This window comes from Xyrauchen texanus, chromosome 50 (genome assembly GCF_025860055.1).
Source record: "Xyrauchen texanus isolate HMW12.3.18 chromosome 50, RBS_HiC_50CHRs, whole genome shotgun sequence".
Classification (NCBI taxonomy): Eukaryota; Metazoa; Chordata; class Actinopteri; order Cypriniformes; family Catostomidae; genus Xyrauchen; species Xyrauchen texanus.
In genome coordinates this window covers 8659483-8675128 of record NC_068325.1, presented here as the reverse complement: position 1 = coordinate 8675128, position 15646 = coordinate 8659483, and the positions used below count along the sequence as shown (strand labels likewise).

The 15646-nt window shown below is 38.1% G+C and overlaps 1 protein-coding gene across 3 annotated transcripts in view; it reads right to left on the bottom strand.

Annotated features, from left to right (window-relative positions):
• Window positions 1-15646, bottom strand: part of LOC127641038 (gamma-adducin-like) — a 169350-nt gene that overhangs the window by 127709 nt on the left and 25995 nt on the right. For 2 of the 3 annotated variants that reach the window (XM_052123783.1, XM_052123788.1), the window contains exon 2: window positions 3594-3646. The gene's annotated coding sequence lies outside the window, so the exon portion shown is untranslated. Of the gene's footprint in view, window positions 1-902; window positions 1153-3593; window positions 3647-15646 lie in introns of those variants that run through there. The other variant, XM_052123787.1, reaches the window with a different exon arrangement.

Below are 15646 nucleotides of genomic sequence, written 5' to 3'. Positions count from 1 at the left end.
TAGTGTCTCTCTCTCTCACTCTGGTTCGCGAGCCAGAGAAGCCAAACACATCACTGCACATTAGTCCAGTCCATTACAGTGTCTGTTGATGACGACACACAAAGTATCATAGCAGGCTGGCAAGGAAGGGGACATTGTGAGATGTTCCTTCCCCTGCCCAAAATGTAACTGATAAAAACATTTAAAAATAAAGTAGCCCATTTTAGCTACTAATGGCAAGAAGGTCATCTCTGATAATGGACAATATTTCAAATTCATAAAAGGAACTGCTATTATGCAAAGGAATTCCACAAAAGAACATCTAATCCAATCTGATCAGACAGATCCAATAATACTCCCTCCAGACCATGCAATTCAATGCTGCATCAACTGATCTTTTCTGCACTATCACCAAGGCTACGTCCACATTAATCTAATTCAAACATTTCCAAAGATTGCTCATCCACACCAAAATGTATGAAAACGCTTCGGACTTGGCCTAAATTGCCTAAGATTCACCCTGCGCGTTCCAGTGGGTTTGCGCAACATTTTCACACGAAACATGAGTAAAATAATCAGCCAGAATATCAGTTCATAAACGCTTACTTTCCACAGTGTTCATCAAACAATACTATTTTATGACATCTAAACACATACTATACATTACCGACTACATTTACAATCTTGTTCGACTTCGATCAAATTGCGGTAACTCAACTGAAACAAGTTCTGAAGAGCAAGCATATCAATATGAATGCCGAAACTGTCATAGAAGTGCCACATAATGGCGTAGTTGCTTTAGCAATTGTGTTTTTCGTGCACATTTGCTTTTCATGACATTATTGTCAAAACGTCATCAGTTTGGGAGAACACTTAAAGGGTTAGTTCAACCAAAAATTATAATTCTCTCATGATTTACTCACCTTTAAGCCATCTCAGTGCATGTCTTTCCCTCTTCAGCAGAACCGAAATTAAGCACTTTCCAGCTCTATTTTTCCACACAATGAAAGCGAATGGGTTCTGTGAGGCTGCTGGCTGTTTGATGGTCCACAAGGCATATTTAGGCAGCATAAAAGTGATCCACAAGACTCCAGTCGATCAATGAATGTCTTCTAAACAATTCGATAGGTTTGTGTAAGAAACAAATAAATAATTAAAATGTTTTTAACTTTAAATCATTGCTTCAGCTTACTGCCGTATTGATGTTTGAAATGACCTAAATCTCAGCTCTGTGACTTTGCTTCTGAACACATTCACTGATCGACTGGACTCTTGTGGAATACATTTATGATGCCTAAATATGACTTTTGGACCATCAAACAACCATCAGCATCATGGCACCCATTTGCTTTCCATATATGGACAAACAAAACTGAAATGTGCTTATAAAAACCTTTATTTCGGTTCAGCTGAGGATGGAAAGACATACACATAGGGATGGATGAAAGGTGAGTAAATCATGAGATAATTATAATTCTTGGGTGAACTAATCCTTTAACTTGCTTACAGCACCATACATTGGACAATTCTCCTTGGAACCGCCATGACATGTATTGTATAATGAACCACGTACATTTTAGAAAAATGCGGTCACTTAAGAATACTTCTGCCCATTCCTAGGCCAAACAATCTTGTATCATTGTTTTTTTCAAATCAATTTCAGTTAGTACGCAATAACCTTGGCCTTTGGTTAACTGCCACACATGCCTTTTGAAGTTTTCTTAGGTAAACATAGACCCAGACACAAACATACATGCAATTACACAAACAACAGAGCAACTACATTACCATGACCCATCATAGTTAACTCAGCTGCTGCTATTAAGGGAAACACCCAACTGGACACACACACACAATAATCCCACCCTCAATATGTCTCATGAGTTGAAGTTTTTTCAGCATTCTACAGCAGTTAAGTCACTCTAGACAGACTGAATTAATTTGGAGTGAGTCCTTTTATGCAGTCAGGCTCTTATTACATTACAAGACCACAGCGCAGGGTTTACTTGACAGCATTATGTTGATTCCCACAAAACATAATTTCTCTCGGCATTCTCTTTTAGGGAGGAAGAGAGAGACAAAAAAGTGGGAAGTGATCCAACCACCATGTGTTTGCTGTTTTCACAAGATAATATCTGAGCCCCAGAGAAAAGCAATCTGGGGAAAAACGTGGACGCCCCCTCAAACGCCACATCATTGAGAGACAGAGATAACAAGGAGATAAGCCTTCCACAACTACACGTCTCTCCAGAAATGCATCTAGCACAAAAATGTACTAATACATTGGAGACAGCTTAGGGAGTGAAGCATAGGCTTGAAGAGATGTTTTTTGCAACCAAGCCAGAGAGCGAGGCAGCAGAGAATGACTTGTGTGGCCGATGGGTTGTTACAAAGCAACTCTGATCTGTTTCTTAAAGGCTTAAGCAGACAGCGGTTTGTGTTTGTTTGTCATTTAAAATCCATCCAGTCTACCTCAGCACATCTACACAAACCCTGTTAAGTTTTGGACTACTGTCCAGATATTAATCACCTCTTATTAACTTATAAAAAGAGATTTTTTTTCATTGCATTGCTCACAATGAATTTTGATTTAGAGGATTACAATCCTACAATCTAAATCCACTTAACCCGTAACTCCGATTAGAACAGTCGCATTAAGTGGATTTAGCCAAAAAAAAAAAAAAAAAAAATCACATCCAGCAAATAAAGTTATCCTTAAGCATTTTCAAGTTTTAAACTTTAAGGATGGGACAATATGGTTCTCACGATTCGGTCTGATATACAATGCGAACCTTTTTGGGCAAAAAACACATTATAATTTCAGCTAAATAAAGTTCTTTAATACATAATAAAAATGCTTAAAAGTTTAAATAATAGTTTTAAAGTTGCTCATATACCTTTCTCTATAAGAAAAGATCACAAACAAATAACTTTCAAAATAGTGGGCTACATTCAGGCTGATCAGGTGCAGAACAAGGAATAGAACCTGTCCTGAAAAGAATGTTGAAAGTGTATATTCATTTTCTAATCATTTGTCATCATTATTATAATCAATTTAATTTAGTAAAAATATTCTGCATGATATGAATATTATATCATGAAATTGTTTGTATAATAATGATATGAGCTAACACTGTTTGAATAATGTGTAAAAATGTACTAGTAAAAACATTAATTTATTTTTGAGTTTACATTAATTTGTATAAGATATACTAAAAAAGTTACTGTCACTTACAATTAATATTTTTTTACTTTTTTATTTGACTGTAAAGAACAGAAAGAATATTAAGACACATTATTCAATTAAACTGGAGTGTGCCTCATCTTTGATGGACACACATTACACGGAGGAAACATTATGTTTTAATCAAGCACTTTTGTTTTTATATAAAGTATTTTCATGAAGCAAAATGGATTTATGATAAAAATTTAAATAAAACAAACTTGCCAAACTCCTGTAGTTCCCCACCCCAAGACCTTGTGTCCACATCTGAAACATTTGAATTCAAAAACATCTCCAGATTCAACCAATTTTGTAACTTGAGGTCTCTATGGTGATGCAAGTGAGGGTTCAGCTGAAGTACTCGCTGTGAATTAGCTTAATACAGTCTTACCTGCTGGGAGCCCAATACCGCACCACCTGTTAGCAATCACACTGCTGTATCACCTGAAAGAAACAACATGAAAATACACTTAAAATACACAACAGAGCATTCATTATGTTGACATGCACTTAAGAATTTGATTTCAGTAGGACAGAAACGATAACAATTCATCTTTTTAAAATGTCATGTAACCACTTTAGGCTACATCCACATTAATCCAAATATGTTTGAAAATAGCGTTTTCGTTTTCAAAATGCCATCGGTCCACACAGCCGTTTTCAAGCCTTTCCTAAAAGTTTTCCATCAAATATGAAACATGAAAACTTAAATCCCATTGCCGCACATGCGAAAAATCGCCGTTCCATGTGCAGTGTGAAACATATTTGTCCTTGTGTTCTGTCGCCGGACAGCAATTCAGAGTAAATTTCCCATCGCCTTTAAAGGAATACAATGTGAAGGTTGTTCTAAGTAACATTTATCTAACAACACTATCAAAGTAGGTAGCAGGCACAACAACGTGTAGATGTGGCCCTTAGTCTGACTGAAACTGTAGCACCTCTGTCTAATGGAGCATACGCATATATCCACAAAAATATATTTCAGTCAGACAAAAGCATTTACACTCGACATAGATGAATGCTCTTAAATACAAAAAATCAAAAACAAGATGTGTATCCCGAACTGCACACTTCTGCATGATTTTGTAATGCAAGTAGTGCGAGTAGTAAGTTTACACTGTAAAGGCAGCAAAAATAAGGTTATTTTAAGCACCCGGATGATGCACTATTTCAACCATCAAAATGGAGTGCGGACTGTTGAACACTTCATGCACTCAGTGCAAGTGGCTTGCCGTATATAGTGGAAGGGGCGGAGTTATCTGGCTGCACTGCTGGTCTGAAAAACAGTTGTAAATAATGAAGAATGTAGCAGCTAGCGAAACATCAGTGGATACAGCACCTTACAAATAGGAGTTGAATGCTTTACCATCACCCAAAGCTGTGTGAATATGCACGTTGTTTAAGATACAAGTGTTGAACTGAGGTTGGCTAACACGCTAAAGCTAGCAGCAACACATCACGTGTGCTTGAAACATCACTTCCGTCAGCTGTTAAACCGCAAATGCTTCCGTGTAGAAATTTTTTTTAAAGTGTTCAATTTCCATCCGATGATACTACACTTTAAAAATTCATGGTATGGTATGTTTTGCAAAGCGCTTCGTGTATAGTGTGTCATTTGGTACTCAGCTAAGGAAACTGACAAACTTTTTTAAAAGGTTGCCAAAAAGACAGGAGCCAGCTTTTTCGAAACCCACAACAGATCCGCGTACAATGAAAGCACATCAAATAGACCGATTACATGGCAAAGAAAATGAATGAAAGAAGCAGCAACAATCCAATCATGTACCCACATGCAAAAAAACAACTGAAAATTACTGCTCATGCAAATGACAACATACGGATTGATTCATCTACAGTGATAAAGCAAGCAGGAAAAAAGCAGCAAGGACAATATTTCTCTCATGACTGCAGAGGTTTATCATAACACTCTAAATGACAAGGTGCTCTCCCTCCACAACTGAAGTTCCTTGTTATCTCTTCAAATGCTTGGAATGTGTACATGAAAGCCAAAAGATTAAAATTGTAGACACAGACACAATAAAAAAAAAACCTTATCTGTAATAGTTGTTAAATGAAAAATGAGACAAGTCAAAAAAAATACAAAATACAACAAAATGTAACTCCTGCACACAAACCTGGCCATGTGTTCTAAATATGGTTTGGTTGTTTTGCTGGTGTCTCAGCCTGATCAAGCTTGCAGGTTTTAGAAGGATTTTGGGCACCTGTCATCTGGCCGGACTGAGAGACCAACTAGACCAACTGAAGACCATTCACTCATGCAAATAAATGCAGTTGCAAGTCCCAAAACTTTGATACCATAGACTTTGTCAGTTCAAACCAGTCTGGCCATTCTCTATTGACCTCACTCATCAACAAGGCATTTCCTTCCACAGAACTAACACTCACTGGATGTTTTTTGATTTTGGCACCAATCTGAGTAAATTCTAGAGAATGTTGTGTGTGAAAATCCCAGGAGACCAACAGTTACAGAAATACTCAAACCAGCCCATCTGGCACCAACAATCATGCCACTGTCCAAATCACCGAGAACACATTTTTTCCCCATTCTGATGGTTGATGTGAATTAACTGAAGCTCCTGACCCGTATCTGCAAGATTTTATGCACTGCAGCCACATGATTGGCTGATTAGATAATCCACATGAATGACTGTCGGTGCCAGGCGGGCTGGTACCGCTGCAATCACTGCATATATTTATTCATCATTAGCAGCTCTAAACCGCTAAGGGGCACTATAAACAGAATTTCAACAAGCCAGAAAACATATTTTATTTGATCTGTAGAGGATGTCAGGGGACAGGCTTTAGTTGTAAGTTTTCAAATTCAATCAGTTTTTCTATGATCCCACTCTTCCATCCCCATTTTACATCATCGAAGACATACATTTTATTGTAGTAAATGTTATAGGACTTGACATTAGGGATTGTCATGTGCTTGTCCTTCAGACAAGTAAATTGGTCATTGTAACAGTTCGTGGATGGACAATTTTGTAATGATACATTTGGGTCCTTTTTGAAGATTTAAAGTAAATCACTATCAACTGCCATTGTATCGATATGACAGACCAGGACAATATTACAATTTCTCCTTTTGTATTCCGTATAAGAAAGCAAGTCACAGGTTTGAAATTACATGTGGGAGAGTAAATTATGACAGAATTTTCACTCCTTTAACTGTGATTTAAGAGCACAGAATTGTCCGAATAACCTTTGGGGCCACTGTATACCATGGAAATACCATCGTTTTTTTGGACATGTACTATGGAAGTACTAATGTATTCATTGAGGCACCTTAGAGTACAACATAAATACATTAATTATCATGGTATTACCATATGAAACCATCATGTACACCAATACTGCTAAAGTACATTTTGTAAGGGTAGCACTGAAGTCAATATTTTTAACTACCATAAATCATGTCTAATGGGCATAAATTATAAATTTGAAATGCTATTAGTGCTTTAGTCATGGAGATACACAAGTATTCCATGTGATACTGCCTAGACACTGACTGGACCAATAAAGTTATCAGAGAACAGAGAGGAAGTCCACTTTGAAAGCCTGACAAAGTATACCTGACGGAATAATGGGCAGATGAGCGTTAAGTAAACCATCTCAATATGTGATTATCCCAGAGCTCTCTTTATTCCAGAACAGGATGAGCTCGGGAATCCCTCCATTAAATGATGAAACCCCTCCCGGACTACCACAGTGACTGACAAGTCCTGAAAACATGAATACAGTCAGACCAATACCTACTAGCGTGCCTACCTCTTGCATGCAGATTAGTCTCTATGTCATTACATAGCAGCCAATACAAACATTTGTGCCAAAAACAAACTGAATTTTATTCACCCAACTTGCTGACCCTGCTTGACATGATAGGGCTATTGCCCTAATTTTGTGTTTTATTAGATTTGCAAAAAATTTTTTTACAAAAATAAAAGGGGTTGGGGTGATTAAATTAGCTGTAAAACCCAATAAAAGCTTTTCAGCTAGCAGTAGTGTTTGCATTTTTTTATTCACATTTAATTTGTGTTGATAACGGAGTCAAACCTAAAAAGCCTATATCTGGATTGTGTTGACTAATTTCACTCCAGTTTGTTATGTAACGCCCACTTTTTAAGATCAAATCAATTCCTGATACATATTCCTGATGTTCTAGTTGAATATCCTGTTTCAATCCTGTCCACATTAATCTGGAACCATTTGAAAATAGCATTTTCATTTTCACAAACTGCTGTTTTCAAGTGTTTTTCAAAGGTTGCTAGCCAGAATGAAAAGTAAGAAAACTCTTAAATCCCCTTGCTACAAATTCGAAAAATCGCTGTTCCATGTACGATCGGAAATGCAATTGTGCTCGTGTTCCGTTTCCGGACAGCAATTCTGAGAAAACATCCCATCGCCTTAGAAGGAATGCAATGTGAAGGTTGTACAAGGTAATTTATCTTTAACAGTGCCATCAAAGTGAACAACTGGCACAACAACGCCACTACAACATGGACCACCATCTTGATTGCTTTGGGTTGAATGGATTGCATTATTGAAATCACATGACAACAAATAAGTCATCATTTCAGGTATCTCCATTTCCCTGTCCACACTAAAATGTGAAGACAGCTTTTTCAAATTTATCCACTTGGTAGAGCATTTTCGAAAAGCTAAATTTCCACGGTCAAAAACTAAAGTCTCATTGTGTTTGTCTTGCCATGTGCTTCCTGAATCCTCCTCCTCGTTACCTCATCATTCTCCCACGTTTAGTCCTTGTTAATGCTAATTAGTTTCACCTGCTCCTCATGTGACTTGCTGCCAATATATTGTGCCTTCTTCCCTCATGTCTCTGCCAGATTGTTTTGTACTATTGTGTATGTACTGCCTGTTATTTGCCTTGTTTTCTTCCACTTATCTAGTTGGTCATGTCTTGATTTTGTTTTACTTTGTTGGTTTCTCCCTCGTGAGAGTTTTTGTTTGCCTTTTGCGTTTGGGTCCTTCCTCAGCAAACCGTGACAGAACAATCTGGCCAATTCAGCACACAGCAGAGACAAGATGCGCATCTTCCTTTTTCCATCCACCAGTGCATGACCCAGCTCATCCACCTTCACAACATCCATCAGAGGGGAACTGACTTGAGGGAACTGACCTGTGTTTTTTTTTTTTTTTTTTTGATTGCAGTGGATGAGCTGGATCATGATGAGGAGGTATTAAACATTTGCCTTGATCAACCTCTCAGTCAGGGGGAGATGGAGAAACTGAGGCACTTGGGCTATTTGGACTTTGTTGATCATCTTTTTGGAGATTCTGATTTCTCATACCAGGAGGGACTTCCCCAGATGGACCCAGATGCTTGTACATCAACCCTTCCTTCTCAAGCCCAGTCTCCAATCCTCCTATGACCCGTAAATGGAAGAGGAAGAACAGCGCTGCCTCGATCTACCCAGCTAATCGCCAGTAGGTGACGACTGTTCCTGCTACCGACCACCAGGAGGCGGAGGAGCTTGCTGCTGACCGCCAGGAGGCAGCGGCTTTTCCTGGGTTAGTGCTTCCGATCTTCCAGAAGAGAAGGGCTCCTGTTCCCCAGTCACTTCCAGCATTTCCGTTGACGAGCCTGTCCAGTTCCCTGTGGTCAAGCCTGTCCAGTTCCCTGAGGCCATTGACGAGCCTGTCCAGTTCCCTGTGGTGACCAAGTCTGTCCAGTTCCACGTGGCTGCTGTCCAGTTTGTCCAGTCCCAAGTGACCGCCATATTGTCTGATCTCCTCCTGTTCCCTGGGATCGCCCAGTCTGATACTTGCTTAGCAGCTACCACTAGGTGTGTAATGGTTCTCTGTAAAAACAAATAATCACACGGTTTGCCACCCACAGTTCGGGAAGCATTGGTACTGCAGTCGGTTCACCTTAAGTTTAATAATGGATTAAGTGGAGCACAAGTTTTGATCAAGAAAACAAAGCTTCAAACAGACAGGCAGTTACAACCTCCGCTAATGCACCTGTAAGGCTCTGTAGATGCTCCGCCTGTTTTTCACATGGGTCAAATGGATTTTGCCAATACATTGATACATGATTAGAACCGTCAGGCACAGCAACAGTTTTTTCACCATCAGGCTATCCTTCTCATGAACAGATAAAACTACCCCATTGAGCAATAATTATGTGCAATTCACGGTTTAGTCTTTTTATATCTATTTATTCTTATTCTATTAATTTTTATTTTATTTTTTATTATTATCTCGGTCTTGATGATGTATTGTATTGTGCACTGGAAGCTCTTGTCACAAAGACAAATTCCTTGTATATGTAAGCATACCTGGCACTAAAGTTGATTACAACTTTAGTGCCAGGTATGCTTACATTTTTAAGCAGGCACTCAGTGCTAATTCAGACAGGCATGAAATAATAACTAAAGCGCTTGAGGTGTAGGATTTCCACGTATTATTAAAATACTCGAGCAGCGTTAATCACAACATCCCTACTAGTAAGCATTTTAATAGCAATGTTATTCCTTCTATAGTATATGTTTGAAGTGCAAATTAAGTTGCATGTTGTGTATTAGTGCAGGTATTAAGTTAAAATGTTGATTTAGTAAATTAGAGAAAATGTTTGTTTGTTTTTTAGTAAAGGACCCTGACAAAAATGTACCATGGTCTTACTATAGTAATATTGTAATAACCATGACTGCAGTCACCTTGGTTTTCTGAACAGAAATCATGGTTTTGATACAATCAACCATCGATTTAAAACAGTAATACTGTAGTTTATAAATAGTACCATGATTTTACTATATATTGTAACCATGACAGTAACCATGTTTATATTGCGGTTAATTTTTTTGCGGATATTATATTGCGGATTTTACTACAAATGCCATGGTTAATCTATGGTTACTGTTGTAAAACAATGATTGTTATTTAAGGGCAAACCTGTTGAAATGTTTACCAAATAGATTATTCTTTGGATTTGGCAGTAATATTTTTTTCTGAACAAAATAAATACCAAACCGTACCAAAATAAATGTCAGAATAATATTAGAGAGAATTATTTATTTCAGCTTTCTTTCATCACATTCCCAGTGGGTCAGAGGTTCACATACACTTTGTTAGGATTTGGTATTGTTGCCTTTAAATTGTCTGGGTAGCCTTTCACAAGCTTCTCACAACAAGTTAATGGAATTTTGGCCCATTTGTCCAGACAAAATGTGTGTAACAGTGTCAAGTTTGTTGGCCTCCTTGCTCGCACATGCTTTTTCATGTTCTGTCCACAAATTTTCATTGGATTGAGGTCAGGGCTTTGTGATGGTCACTTCAATACCTTGACTTTGTTGTCCTTAAACCATTTTGCCACAACTCTGGAGGTATGCTTGGGGTCATTGCATTTGGAAGACCCATTTGCTACCAAGCTTTAAATTACTGGCTGATGTCTTGAGATGTTGCTTCAATATATCCACGTAATTTTCCTTGATGCCATCTATTTTGTGAAGTGCACCAGTCCCTCCTGCAGCAAAGCACCTCCAAAACATGATGCTGCCACCCCCATACTTCACGGTTGGGATGATCTTCTTCGGCTTGTAAGCCTCTCCTATTTTCCTCCAAACATAATGATGGTCATTATGGCCAAACAGTTAAATTTTGTTTAATCAGATCAGAGGACATTTCTTCAAAAAGTAAGATCTTTGTCCCCATGTACACTTGCAAACTGTAGTCTTGATTTTTTGTTTTGTTTTGGAGCAGTGGTTTCTTCCTTGCTGAGCAGCAGCCTTTCAGGATTTGTCAATATAGGACTTGTTTTACTGTGGATATAGATACTGGTCTACCGGTCTACCGGCATCTTCACAAGGTCCATTGCTGTTGCACTTTTCGCACCACACTACGTTCTCTAGGAGACAGAATGCATCACCTTCCTGAGCGGTATGATGGCAGTATTGTCCCTTGGTGTTTATACTTGCATACTATTGTTTGTAAAGATGAACATGGTAACTTCAGGCATTTGGAAATTGCTCCCAAGTATAAACCAGACTTGTGGAGGTCCACAATTTTTTTTCTGAGGTCTTAACTGATTTCTTTTGATTTTCCCATTAAAATACATCCACAGGTACACCTCCTATTCAGTACACCTCCTATCAGAAGCTAATTGGCTAATTGTCTAAAGGCTTGACATCAATTTCAGGAATTTTCCAAGCTGCTTAAAGGCACAGTTAACTTGTGAATGTGCATTTCTGACCCACAGGAATTGTGATATAGTCAATTAAAAGTGAAACAATCTGTCTACAATTGTTGAAAAATTACTTGTGTCATGCACAAAGTAGATGTCCTAAACAACTTGCCAAAACTATAGTTAGCTAATATGAAATCTTCTGATTTCAACTGTATATAAATAGTCTGAGAGTGTTAGGTCACCAACATGATTGTGTCATTCACAGTGCATCATGGGAGTCGCTGCAGAGCTCTTGTGGTGCGCTTTGTTGTCCGTGATTCTCTGATTGGTCGATCTTACTTTTCAGGATTCACGGGTAGTGTAGTTCTTCATCAGAAATGTTGCCATTAATCACAATTTTAAAAAAATATATAAGATGAATTAACATGGACTTCTGACTTCAGCAGAAGAATATACCATCAATTAACAACCTCGAAGCTCAAGGTTGTTCTGTCTTTAAAGGTTTATACATTTTCATTCACCTACAGAAACATTTAATGGGAATTTTACTTCCGGAACCGGACTGTTGCAGATTATAATTGTTTTATAGTGTATGTCACACTGCAGGACATGTCAACTTCCTAAAAGTATTTCAAGCTAACTAGCCATAAATCTCTGCCTTTATAATCTTCTGCATGTACAGCTGTCACACCCTGTCACTTAAAGCACATGATGTGACTCTTACAGACATGACTGTCGAGGCAGAAGTGTTTCAGGTTCAACTAGCACTGAAAGCCTAACGGATGTAATGGGCATGGAGGTTCAGTGAAGTGTGATCTGTTCAAGTACATACCCAAACAAACAGATGGAAGACAGGAAGTAGTAACTATGACTGCGAATTATCTCGTTTTAACTATGTAAATGAAGAAAACATGGTAAATGGTCAGCACTTATTTAGCGCTTTTTTTTTTTTACCTTAAAGGTTACTAAAGCGCTTTACACGGTGTCCCAATCAACCATTCACAAACCAATGGTGGCAGAGCTGCCATCCAAGGTGCAAAATGTCAGACTGAATTGCTGTCAGATTGACAGTCTTGATTTTATCCACACAATCCTTCCAAAACGATGACAGAATTAAAAAAAATGTATGTGAACTATCTCTTTAAGAACAGCAAAAAAATAAATTATATCCATGAAGATAGTGTGACACAGACCATGTACAAGATCTATCCGGTCCACCGCAGTCACTGGGTGGAGACCAATCTGGTGACACAGAGTTTCCTCTTCCTCCCCTAACAGAGAGATCACAATGACTGCTCCATGCGACCTACATGCGTTCCACTGACAAAAGGCACATTTAAGGGACAAAAGTGACACCATCAACACTGTCTTTCTTCAAAGCCCGTTTTGTCAGCTTGTTGACCAGCGAGATCATCCTTATCCAATCTCTGTCGAAAAAAAGAGCACTTCCTTTACTTAACAGAGAATAGAAAAATGTACAGTGTATATATATATATATTTGGCAACTGGCTGGTAAATGTTCAGATTTCACTAATCAGTTATTTTGTCATTGTGTCGAACATTGTTTTGGCAAATTCTGATTATTTCAATTTGTTATGCAAATGTTATCCAGCCGGCTAACCTAGATGAGGTTTTGTTGAAACTGCGAGAAACAACTCGTGATCGTCTTAGTAGCATCAGTTAGAATGTGTTGAAAATTATAAACCAATCACAAATGTTTTGAATCATAACCTATCACTTTCCAGCAAAAGTTCATTTATAAATGTATTTCTGTCATTACATTATAGGGCTGCACATTCAAAATGCATTTATCATACTATTACAAATGAACACATTGCAATATGTACCCTCACTGTGCACTTTTCAGGAACACTATGGTCCTAATAGAGTGCCGGACATGGTCTTCTGCTGTTGTAGCCCATCTACCTCAATGTTCAATGAGTTGCGCCTCCTGAGATGCTTTTCTGCTCACCACAATTGTACAGAGTGATTATCTGAGTTACTGTAGCCTTTCTGTCATTCTCCATTGACCTCCCACATCAACAAGGCATTTCCATCTGCAGAACTTCTGCTCACTGGATGTTTTTTGTTTTTGGCACTATTCTGAGTAAAATCAACAGACTGTTGTGCATGAAAATCCCAGGAGATCAGCAGTTACTGAAATACTCAAACCAGCCTGTCTGGCACCAACAATCATAACACACTAGAAATCACTGGGATCACATTTCTTTTTCCATTCTGATGGTTGATGTGAATAATTACTAAAACTCCTGACCCATATCTGCAAGTTTTTTAATGCAATGCACTGCTGACGCAAGATTGGCTGATTAGATAAATCACATGAATAAGTAGGTGTGCAGGTGTTCCTTATAGAGTGCTCAGTGAATGTATATCGCAAGGGCTTGTAATAACAGAATCTCAATCTACATCAGAGGCCAATCAATGTGTGCATACCTTGAATCAGTCAATTATTGAACAACTCATAACATAAAAAACCCTTATTTGTCACCACCTACTAGAGTAAATATGCAATCTCCATAAATGTGCACTATAACAAATCAGTGAATGAAATAAAAATGATCCAAGAACCAAAATTACCAACACTATTTGGAAAGCCACGAACACTGAGAAGCTGAGTGATGCACATATAAAGTGCCCCAGTGCTGCTGGACTGTATATCAGCACTCCTGGTTTGTTGTTTGTCCAAACAGATTAGAGGAATGGAATTTCCTGATGTATAATGAAAATTTTTAAAAAGCAAAACTAAAATATATGTATTTTTTTGTACAGGAACTAGTGAAAATGTTGGCAGAGCGAGTAACAATTTGATATATTGGTCTGGAAAGCAGAAAAGATCCTTATTGTTGAGCCCTACACAGAGTGAGTGTGTACATACACTCACAATACACTTCATATGTTCTTCATGGCCACACATCCTCAGTAGAATCTCTGATAGGAGGTTTGAGCAGTGCTCTGATAAGCCAGATACATACAAGTCTCTGCTATCTCACAGTGACCAGTGTGTTTCTCACCATCAGGAAAACACTGTAGGGATAGCGTGACAACACAGTGTCCCATTTGTGTGTGTACTGATGTTGCTATACTTGTAAGGAGAACATTTCTTCACAAACATAGTAATACATCTTTTAAAAGACTTGTAAGGATGGTAATGATGAGTAAATGATGACAGGATTTTCATTTTTGGATTAATTATTCCTTGAGATAAACCCTGAGTGTGCACACAGGAGTAGGAGAATCCTCAGACAAGGATTTCAACTTTGCTCATGGAGGCCAATGTGTGCTTACTTTCAAAATACCAATGCTCTCAATATAGATTCGTAAATCCCAACACTGATTTTTTTATCAATGCGGCAACAATGAAGCAAATCACTTGCATATGAAAACAAATTTCTCACAATGTAACTAAGTATGTCTGTGATTGGCCAATGGCTGATAAATGTTTGTAGAAAATACTTGTTAATAGTACAAATTATGCATGTAAACGGTAGACGTGTAACAAAATATAAGTACGGGGGCAGTGGTGGCTCAGTGGTTGAGGCTCAGGGTTACTGACCAGAAGGTCAGGGGTTCAAGCCCCAGCACCACCAAGAGGCCACTGTTGGGCCCTTGAGCAAGGCACGTAACTCCAGGTTGCTCCGGGGGGATTGTCCCTGTAAAAAGTAAGTCGCTGTAAGTCGCTTTGGATAAAAGCGTCTGCCAAATGCATAAATGTAAATGTAAGTACAATGTAATATGTGTAATTTCAAGATGTCATAATTATTGATGGAATACATAGATTTGTACATTTAAAAAAGAATAAAAAGCTAAAACATGACTAAAATGATGAAACTAATGATAAAATATAGCTGCACGCATCAATGCCGGGGTCAAGCCAATTATCAGCAGCATGAGCAGCGAAAGAAGCATTGTGACACATTAAGTTAGAATTCTGATGAATGCCTAGGAATTAAAGATAAAAAAAAAAAACATGTTTCTCAAGATACACTACTGTTCTATTTGAATCTACTAGTTGCACATTCAAATCTCAGAGGGTGTTAATTGCAACATTGCACACTTTACATTGTCTTGTGTATTCTCAAGCACTTTGTATGGTTTTTTGGAAAAAATTGGAAAAGTCAGTTTTTACAATGTCAAATTTGTTGATGATTGGCCAATGGCAGCCATGTTTCTCATTATATGCAACTGTCCTCATGATTAATGATGGCAACTCCCAAAAAGACAATGAATGCAAAGATACTGCATGCAAATTTTGAAAT